Source organism: Meriones unguiculatus, chromosome 10 (assembly GCF_030254825.1).
Source record: "Meriones unguiculatus strain TT.TT164.6M chromosome 10, Bangor_MerUng_6.1, whole genome shotgun sequence".
Classification (NCBI taxonomy): Eukaryota; Metazoa; Chordata; class Mammalia; order Rodentia; family Muridae; genus Meriones; species Meriones unguiculatus.
The window spans coordinates 106,664,307-106,674,762 of NC_083358.1; the positions used below are offsets into that span (position 1 = coordinate 106,664,307).

The 10,456-nt window shown below is 43.1% G+C and overlaps 1 pseudogene; it reads left to right on the forward strand.

Moving 5' to 3' along the window:
• Window positions 1-272: 272 nt before the first annotated feature.
• On the forward strand, window positions 273-3,193 carry LOC132657115 (3 beta-hydroxysteroid dehydrogenase/Delta 5-->4-isomerase type 1-like; annotated as a pseudogene).
• Window positions 3,194-10,456: the final 7,263 nt, after the last annotated feature.

Here is a 10,456-nt window from a genome sequence, read left to right on the forward strand (position 1 = left end):
CACCCCTGTCCCAAGAAATGAGTAAGCAAAGGTGACTTTGTCTTCTGATTACACAGAGAAGGAGGCAATACAGATGTTAGGTGAAATCCCCAAGAGACCGCAGCTAAGATAAGGGAAAGAAAGGCTGGGGTCCAGGAGCTCTGTCCTCTTAAAGGTTGGTGTGTGGGAGCCTCTCTCTTGATCTCCTTCTACTGCAGCTCACAGCAGGACATCAGCTCCATGATGTGACACTGCAGAACAATTGCCAAGTTCACATTGTCCCACAAGTCCCAATGTGGGAGCTGTGGCTCTACCAGAAAGCACCCAAGATGCCCCCTCCTGGGATCACAACACCAGCAAAGAACCAAGGTGTGAATCTACTACACTCTGTGTCTGGCTCCACCTGCCATGTCACAGCCATTCATTTGATACAGTCAGTGTAAAGTCAGCACAAAGGAGAGGAAAGAGCATTCAGAAAGAGACCCACCTCCTGGTACCTGTCTTCTTCATGGACAGCTTTTCCTTATTGTGGTGGTTTGAATAATAATGAGCCCCATAAATACTTGTGGTTAAAGCTAGCACATAAAAAGTGGCATATTAGGCAGGGTGGTCTTGTTAGAAGAAGTATGTCACTGTGGGGATGAGCTTTGAGCTATTCTATGCTCAAGTTATGCCTAATGTGGAAGGCAGTCTCCTTCTGCCAACTGAGGATCAAGATGTAGAACTCTTGGCTCCCCCAGCACCAGTCAGCCAGCATACTGCCATGCTTCTTACCATGGTAATGGACCAAACCTCTAAACCTGTAAGCCAGGTCCAATTAAATATTTTCCTTTATGAGAGTTATCCTGATCATGGTGTCTCTTCCCAGCTACAGAAACCCTAACTATCATACCCATCTTTCTCTTCTTCAAGGCCTTCCTCAGGTTGCCTGACTGGAGAGAGGAACCTAGAGTAAACTAATCCAGCAGAAGTTTTAATCTGTCCCAAGAGAGATATCCATATCCCCAGCTGTGTATTTCTACTTCTGCCTCTGTCAAACAATTCTTTGGCTTCACTGCAAATTCGGTTAACATGAATGTCTCAGAAGAGTTGTCCCCAAACAGTCAGCCATGTGCTTACATGCATGAAGTGAGTATGGATTGGACTAAGGCACAGGCACAATAGACCCTTCAGTAGGCTGATGTGTGTCCCTGGAGCTTATTGTGTTTCCCCAACCTATACCAGGAACAACAGAATCCCCATTATCATGAGATAGCTGAAAAAGGAAAGCGCAAACTAAGAAAGTCATGTGAAAAGTGTCAAGCTCAGCCAGTGTGGAGTACTGGTACACCCTGCATGAGGCACACTGCCATTAAGGACTCTATCTAGAAAATAAAAGTAAATAAACATACATATTGCCTATACCCTATACCTGAGTATGCATGCTGTAAGTTCTGAACTACCTCTGAGAATGTGCATTCTCAAATTTAAAACTCTCCCTCCTTAATGATGGGAAATGCATGAATATTAGTAAGTGCTTTAATTTGGTGTGGGCATCCTTTTAAATGTTTTCTGTTGTTTCTAGCTATCACAACATGAAAACATGCAAACCATCAATCACTGAGCAGTATCCCCAAACGTATTTATTGGTGTCAGTTTTCAGAAAATCTAAAGAAACAACTAGGGAAGTACTTTCCAAAGTAAAAACGCCAATTTGGTTTTCTTCAGCTCGACACATATAAATCACCTGGAAAGAAGGAACCTCACTGAGGAACTGATTCCACGACATGGTCATGGGAGTATTTTTGTAGGTTATTTCCTAGATTAATTATTCATATGGGAGGGTCCCGCCAACCGTGGGCTGTGTCTACATAGAGCAGGTGTTCCTGGGTTATCTGAGTAAGTGAGCTGAGCAGCCCATGGAAGCAAGGTAGTAGGTAGGAGCATCCATGGTTGCTGCCTGTGTTCCTGCAGTGACTTTCCTCAGAGATGAGCTGGGATCTGGACGTGTATGAACCCCTCACTCCTCTTGTTGTTAGAACAACATAGGACAGTGGCTCAGTTGGAGGGGCATGCGTAACCTGTGGAAGAGCCTAGGGTTGTTCCCTAGGACTGAAAACAAACAAAACAAACGAAAAAACAAGCACATACAAACACATACACTCACGGGGGGTGTGTACTACATAAACTTAGAAACATGGAAATCTCTGTTTTCCAGAATGTAAATGTCACCTCTTTACATTTTGGGTCATTCTGTGGTCACAGGATGTTAGATTGGATTCATGATCAGGTAAGAAAGCATTTATATCTATGGTAACCCTTCCACCGGAGTTGGGACGGAGTTGGCAATGACTCCATTGCCACAGTGGGCCCTTTGGCTGATTTCCCAACAGTGATGGTGACCTTCCTGTGAGGAGGTACTCAGCTCCTGTTGGATGCTTGTATGGCAGTCAGTGTGGCAGTCTTCATCTGCAGCATCTTAGTTGCTGGACCAAACTACAAGGAACCTGTCGTGAATGGCTGTGAGGAAGACCATCTGGAAAGTTCATGGCCTGATCCTTACCCATACAGCAAAGAAATGGCTGAGAAGGTGGGGCTAGAAGCCAGTGAGTGCACACTGAGAAATGATGGCATATTGCAAACTTTTGCCTTCTGGCTCATGTACATTTAAGAAGAAAGAAATTCCATTATTTTAAATAATGATTACTTAATGATTATTCAGGCCCTTGAAAATATGGGTGTTCTGGATGTTACTGGCAAATTCTCCAGAGCCAATCCAGTATATGTTGATAATCTGACCTGGGCAAACATGTCAGCCAGGGGCCTACAAGACCTCAAATATCCAATGACACCCCTCACCAAAGCTATGATGATTTAAATTGCACCCTGAGCAACACTTCTGAGGAACTTTTTAAACAATCATTATTAACACACCTTGTGACTCCTGTGGTGGGTCGTCCTGTGACTCCTAGTTACTTAATAACCCTGCTAAAGGCAATTACATTCCTTTTGCCCTGCCTATATAAAGGATATACTAAAAGTAATAAACGGACACCTTGATCAGACAGCCTGCTTTGGTCTTCATTCTTTGTGTCTCTTGTCCCACCCAATTCTCAGCCCCTCTCTTTTTTTTATTATTGTTTATTATTATTAGTTACATTTTATTAACCCTGTATCCCAGCTGTATCCCACTCCCTTATTCCCTTCTAATCTCACCCTCCGTCCCTCAGCTTCTCCCTGCCCCTTTCCAAGTCCTCAGATTGGGGAGGACTTTCTCCCCTTTCATCTTAAGGTCTTGTTGGAAATGACCTGTGGACCGGGTCATCCCTTTCACCGCCACTTGATCACACAGTCAGACAGCATGTTTTCCTTCTCCTATAAGAAAGCTCAGAGATATCTGGACTATGAAGTGCGTGTCAGCTGAGAGGAAGCCAAGCAAAAAACCTCAGCATGGATCAGGACACTAGTGAAGCAGGAGATAATTGAACTCAAGAGATACTGAACTCAAAGGAGATACTGTTTAGGAGATACTGAACTCAAAGTCTCAGTGATGTGAAAATGGCAAAGACACGGCCCTAGGTGTTGTCATAAATCATTGTCATGTCCTCAAAAGAGACAGAAGCATAACCCTGGTCCTCTTGCCACCCTTTGACACAGAGGCCACCTTAGTGTCTTCCTCAAGTTTCCAGAAGCCTTGCCAGGCACTGACCCAGCCACAAGCTTTAGTCCCCAAGCACCTGCCCAGGGACACACAGGCCACTGGGCCTCAGCTCCTGGTTCTTATCTCTCAGCATTTCTTGTTGTTCAGAGCTCTCTCCATTGGTTTCATCTCCCCATTAACATTATTTCTCATTTCGTAATGCATTAGGTAAAGAGATTGCGTGATCTGTTCCAGCCTGACCTTGCTTGCAAGGAAGCTGTGCTGTTGGCTTTCATGACTGGAACGTTCTCAGGAAACTGTTCTTGATTGTTCTTCAGTCCTCTCATTTACTTTCTCCAGTTTTTAAAAATGTAAAGAATGCTTGTCCCTCAGAATTTTTTGCCTAAGAAAGTGGCTCCCGTTTCTTTGAACCCAATTTGTATGGGTTTTGGATAAGAAACATGTGCACTTAGGGTTCCTGTCATGTGGGGACATCTCTCCACACATGAAACTGCATTGCAAACTGATTCCTTGGGACACTCTCTTCTACTGGGGGTGGTGGTGGTAATATTCCACTCCTTTGGATGGACACAGCATTTTCTCTCTGTCTCCTTCTCTCTCTCTCTCTCTCTCTCTCTCTCTCTCTCTCTCTCTCTCTCTCTCTTTCTCTTCCCCTTTCTCTCTTTCTCTCTCTTGTGAGCTCTCTCTCCTGTGCAGGGGAACTGATTTTGGCTCTTTAACATTTATGATTGACATATTTGTTAGAAATTCCCTGAGAATGCCTGAGACAAACAGAAACCAGTGGCTTTTGTGGTTGTCTAATAGGAGCTCTGGAGAAAGATTTGTCTGCTCCTAGAGCTGATGGGAAATAACAACCTGTGTCACTTTTTTAAAAAAGCATATCTTTCTGAACCTAAGGTGGTATTCTAAGTTCATATAATTGTTCTTCTCAGTGTCCTCTGTTCTTTGTTTTTGTCTGGATTGGTGAAGAGTGACACAATGAAGGGAAGAATAATGGAGCTATGACAAAAGTTCTGTTAGAGAGGGAACAAATATTGTTCTCCAGCCCCTTCTGGTAATGAGGGGAAGAGAGTGTTACAGCAGTGTCAGGCCACATCTGGCAGGGATTTAGGTTAGTGAATCGCACTCTCCTGCCTTTCCTCCATTAGGACCTCTGCACTCTCAGCCTCTTCAATAGATTTCAATGGAGATTCCACCCTTTAAGGCTTCATTCAATCCTGTCTCTCCAGATCATCCTTTGCCTTAGTGCAATCTACTTGCTGAGGCCCTCTTCACACCACACCTCAACACTCTTGAGAACCCATCTCTTGATGTGCACAGGAGCCCCTAACCTCATTCCTGGAGTCTGCTCAGCTTTTTAAAACTAGCTCAGCTCTTCTCCTCTTTGCCACCAACCAACCTGTAAAACCATCTGTCCCAGGAAACCGACAGGCACCACACTTTCCTAAGATCCAGAGACAGCAACAGAAACCAATGAACAGAAAACCCACCCAACACAGACCAGATATCAACACCTGGAATCTCTTCAGGGCTCCTTAAATAAATGCCTAGACACCAACATGAAAACACAAGGACTTGAAAACAGCAATTATGACTATGTTCAAGGACCTTGAAGAGGATATGAAAAAAATCCCATAATGATGTCTATGAAAATATAAAGGAACACTGAGTAAAAGGAACAAAATGGTTCAAGACATAAAAGTAGAAATAGAATTGCTAAGGAACACCCAAACTTAGATAAAACTGGAAATGAAAAGTTTAGGGAATCAAACAAAAACCACACAGTCCAAGACATGGAAAAAAAGATTCTTCGGTGCTGAAGACAAGGTGGAATAGATGGGATACCTCAGTCAAAGAAAACATTAAATCTCTCCACAGATCAGCATTCACTGCTCAGACACTGTTGATGGTCCTCTTGACACTTTTAGGGCCCTCATTAGATTAAGAGGAGCTCCAACATCATAACATCTATCTCAGTGTACAATTGTCTTTGTACAACTGGGGGTGGTACTGTAGCATCTGGATTCTAAACTGTCCTTGAATGTGCTGCATGAACTATTTCAGTTTAAAAATTGTTTCTGCATAATGAAATGAAAAATTATCATTTTAAATCTGTGTTGACAAAGCATACACTACAAAGATTTTCATCTTTTCTAAAATCAAGGTACTTAATAAGAATGAGAGAGAAAGAGAGAAAGAGAAGCTGAGGGCTAGAAACCTGACACCACAGTCATTCCATTTTTTTTTTAAATTGCTCATGTCCTCACACTATCCCCATGCTATCCATGGTCCCCTTTAACCAAGAACAGTGAAGAATGCACTAGGAAGCCAGGGTTAGGTAGAAATGAGTAGGAAGCATGGGGACTCCTGATTTATTTTCTAACACCAACAGTGTATGTGACTAGGTGCCCAAATGTGTTGAAGGTCGGTGTCCAAACTGTGTTGAAGGATGTGTCAGCCTTCATCCTCACCAGTTCCGTTGATGATGCAAGGCCCACTCCTATAAGAATTTTCACCTGAATGGCCATGAGGAAGAGCAACATGAAAATGCATGGTCTGATCCACACCAGATTCAGCAAAATGATGGCCAAGAAGGCAGTGCTGGCAGCCTGAAAAAATGTTCATTCCCGGAAAGGTAAGACTGTTCCTTTCTGACAATATGATTGGGGTCTTCAATATAAAGGTACTTGAGGTATCCCTGGCAAATTCCTGATACCCAACCCAGTGTTTGTGGGCAAGCAAATAACAGGAGTCAATTCCTTGTTTTCTCATTGCTCCTGTGACAAATGCATAGTTGTGTTGGTTCAGGAAATGTGAAGATTGCACAAAGGAGCTGGGATTAACAATAGAAATGAACAGAAATCATGTGGACTTCTTGGTTTATTACCAGACACTAGCAAGATGTTGTGTATGATTAGGTACCTAGAACCTGTTAGAGGCCTAAGTTGAAGTTGATGTGCCATCCCTCATCTACTAGCTCAGTTGATATGGCAGGACCCAACTCATAAAAGAAATGGTCCTGAATTACCATGAGGAAGAACATCATGAGAGTACAGAGTCTGAGCCATACTCATACATCAAAAAATGGGCAAGAAGGCAGTGCTAGCAGCTAATGGGTGACCCTGAAAGAGACTGGCACTTTGGATACTTGTGCTTTAAAACTCATGTACATTTATGAGAAGAAAAGAACATATGTTTTCAACACATTGATCAAGGCTCTCAAAATTCACTGCTGTTGGGCCTGATAAGGCCTGCTGCATCTACCTGAGCCTGGCTTAAATTTGGAGACCTGTCTTTAGCTTCTGATTTAAGAGGTGCCACTTCTGGGCAAAAGTGTTTCAGCATATCTGCCTTAAAATCAACACTGCCAGTTAAATGGTGGGACCTGGAAAGGATCATCCTGAGTGAGTTGTCCCAGAAGCAAAAAGACACACACGGTATATACTCACTCATATAGACATACAACATAGGACAAACCCACTAAAATCTGTGCATCTAAAGAAACTAAGCAAGAGAGAGGACCCTAACTAAAACGGTCAATCCCTATCCTGAAAGACAGAGGATGGACATCAGAAGAAGAAGAAAACAGAAAACAGGAAACCACCTAGGAACCTGCTACAGAGGACTACTGAAAGCCAAAAGAAGAAAACAGGAAACAAACTAGGAACCTACCATAGAGCGCCTCTGAAAGCCTCTGCCCTACAGACTATCAAAGCAGATGCTGAGCCTGATGGCCAACTGTTGGGCAGAGTGAATGGAATTTTATGTAAGAAGTGGGAAATAGTAAGAGCTGGAGAGGACAGGGTCTCCACAAAGAGAGCAACAGAACAAGAAAATTGAACTAGGGATCTTCCCAGAGACTCATACTCCAACCAAGGACTATTCATGGAGGTAACCTAGAACCCCTGCACAGATGTAGCCCATGGCAGTTCAGTGTCCAAGTGGGTTACATAGTAATGGGAAGAGGGACTGCCTCTGACATAATCTGACTGGCCTGCTCTTTCATCACCTCCCCCTGGGGGGGTAGCAGCCTTACCAGGCCACAGTAGAGGACAATGCAGCCACTTTTGATGTGAACTGATAGACTAAGACCAGAAAGGAGAGGAGAACCTCCCCTATCAGTGGACTTGGGGAGTGGCATGTATGCAGAAAGATGAGGGAGGCTGGGATCGGGAGGGGAGGAAGGAGAGGCCTATGGGGGAATACAAAATGAACATAGTGTAATTAAGAAAAAATTAAAATAATAATAATAATAAATAAAATATGCAAATGAAAAATACACACACACACAAAAAAAATCAACCCTGCCAGGTAACTGTTATATGGAGTTTTCTCACTGGCCCACCTCCCCTTGTATTACCTAACCTCACCCTCTATGTCATCTTACCTCACTTCCTTAATCCTGCCTCTTGACTCAAACCTATAAGAGGGGCTGCTTAATTTAAAAAACTGAGTTTCTGCTTTGACAGATCTCCCAGCTCCATGGTGTTTAATTCCCTGGGGCATCCAGGGAGGTCCAGGCTGTTGACACTCACCAACCTGCTCAGCCACAGAGGGTGTCCAGCCAGACTGGCCATCCTCCTATTTGCTCCACCTGCCTGATATCAAGCCAGCACACTGCCTTCTGAATGTTACTGGCACATTATCCAGAGTCAAACAAATTGTGTCAACAATGTGGCTTGGGCAAATTTTCTGGCAGCCAGGGACCTCAGTCCAGAAGTCACCAAGTACCAAAGGACAGTTCTACTACATCACAGATGAAACACCTCACCAAAGTTATGGTGATTTAAAATGCACCCTATGCAAGGTCTGGGTCCTCTGCCTTAATTCCAACTGGACCAGTCCTCTGTTCCTGATGAACTGGCTCTTTTTCTCATCTTGCTTTCCTCTAAAAGGAGAAAACACAGTTCACCAGATGAAGGCTTTTGGTTTGAAAGCCTTCATCTTCCCACAGGCTCCTATGACTGTACTGCTTTGTCAGAGGAACATTAGAGCAATGAATATGGGCTGGTGCTCCCTGATAGAGCCCTGGATCTCTTGGATTCCCTCCAGCACAGCCCTGAACATGATCCTCAATGGATCAGCAAAAGCCTGTAGGGGGACTTAGAATTCCTATGGGTCTTAATACAATGTCCTAGTCAGAAAAGAAGAAGCAGAAATGTTCTTAGCTTACACTTCTGTTGAACAAGACTATCTAGCCAGCCAAACAACTGCTGTCTTAAAAGTCCAGCTGTCCCTAAATGCAGAAAATCATCCTAGCTGGACTGTCAATCCTTGCTATCACCCTGTAGAAAAAGGAGACAGGGAGGATCAAGGAACCCTCACCTGGGTATCCAGCCACTCCATAGCATGTTATATATGATTCTACTCTAATTACATGTGGCCTAATGGAGAGGCTAGGGTATACAGGTGGGAAAGACTAGGGTAAAGAGAGCACTGTCTATTCAACTATGAAAAAGTCAGAACCCGGCTAGGAAAAGACTTTCTAGGACATCCTTTTACATGGAGCACCATACTCATGGAAGTAACCTCTCACCTCTGCACTGAAAGTAAGCACAGTCAACCCATTAGTATTAAGGATGAAAGTTGGTACCATTGCCTTAGTGTGTCAGTTGAACAGTAGAGAAGGAGAAAGACAGTTTAATTCTCCTCAAGGGAAAGAATTTTACCAACAACGTCCACTCTCAGGAAAAGAGAGAGTTCTAGAACACAGCTGGGTATATGGTTATTCCCACATTTCAGTTTTCATTCACACCCAGGAGACAAATTATGAGTCTCAGGAAAATGAAGACAAAATATTTAGTTTCTCCCCAAAGGTATCTCCCACTGAATGCGAGCTCTGAGGCACTATCCTTGCATTTATATTTAACTTTTTCTCCTTTCTCCTCCATATCCACATCTCTTCCTATGTACAGTTGCATCCTCGTTGACCCTTAGTCCACTTCCTTTCTTGTCATCTCCCTATTTTCCTGAAAAGAAAGAACAAATCAAGACACATTTGAGGCAGGGCAAGAATCAGAGATTAAAGGCACATGCCATCAAGCTGGAGCACCTGATTTCAATCCCTAGGACCTACCTAGTGGAATAAGAGAACTGATTCTAGACATACTTGCCAAGACATGCAAGTTCATGCATGCACAGAGACATACATGCATATGTACACATATACAATAGATAAATGCATACATACATAAATGTATAAATAAATGTGAGAGAAAACAATAAGTTTGAATAGCTTATAAAATGGTTCTTAGCTATACAAGGAAATGAAACCTAAAACCCCTGTCATGTCCACAGAGACAGTGACAATTCAAATGATGTATGAGGCTGGCAGTCTTGCAGGGATAAATGTGGACACCTTTGAAAACTTGGATATTGTCTCTTCTGACTTTAGGTACCATAGAAATCACAAGAGTCTCACCTGGAAGCAAGATTTCAACTTCCTCCAGTTCAATAACACATTTCCACAGACAGAAAACCCATAAGAACAAAATTGGGAACAATAGTAGGTAAGCAAATGGTCTGTAGGGTAAACAAAAAACAATAAATACGATTTGTTCATTTTGTGTTGGCCAACTATGCTCGTCACGAGGCCTGTCATTCAGTGTGGTTTACATACTCAGTGAGAATTGGTTGGAAAAACAACTCCTTTCCCTCTGAATGCCATTATCAAATGGAGATGGATTCTTGGTAGGAAAGAGAGGTTGTGTCTGTTTCCACTCTCAGCACTGGAACCCCATCTGGTTTAGTCCTGTGAGGCCTTGTGTATACTACCACAGTTTCTATGAATTCACTTTTGTTTAAAACTTGTTGTATCTATAGGGCCATGTTTCCATG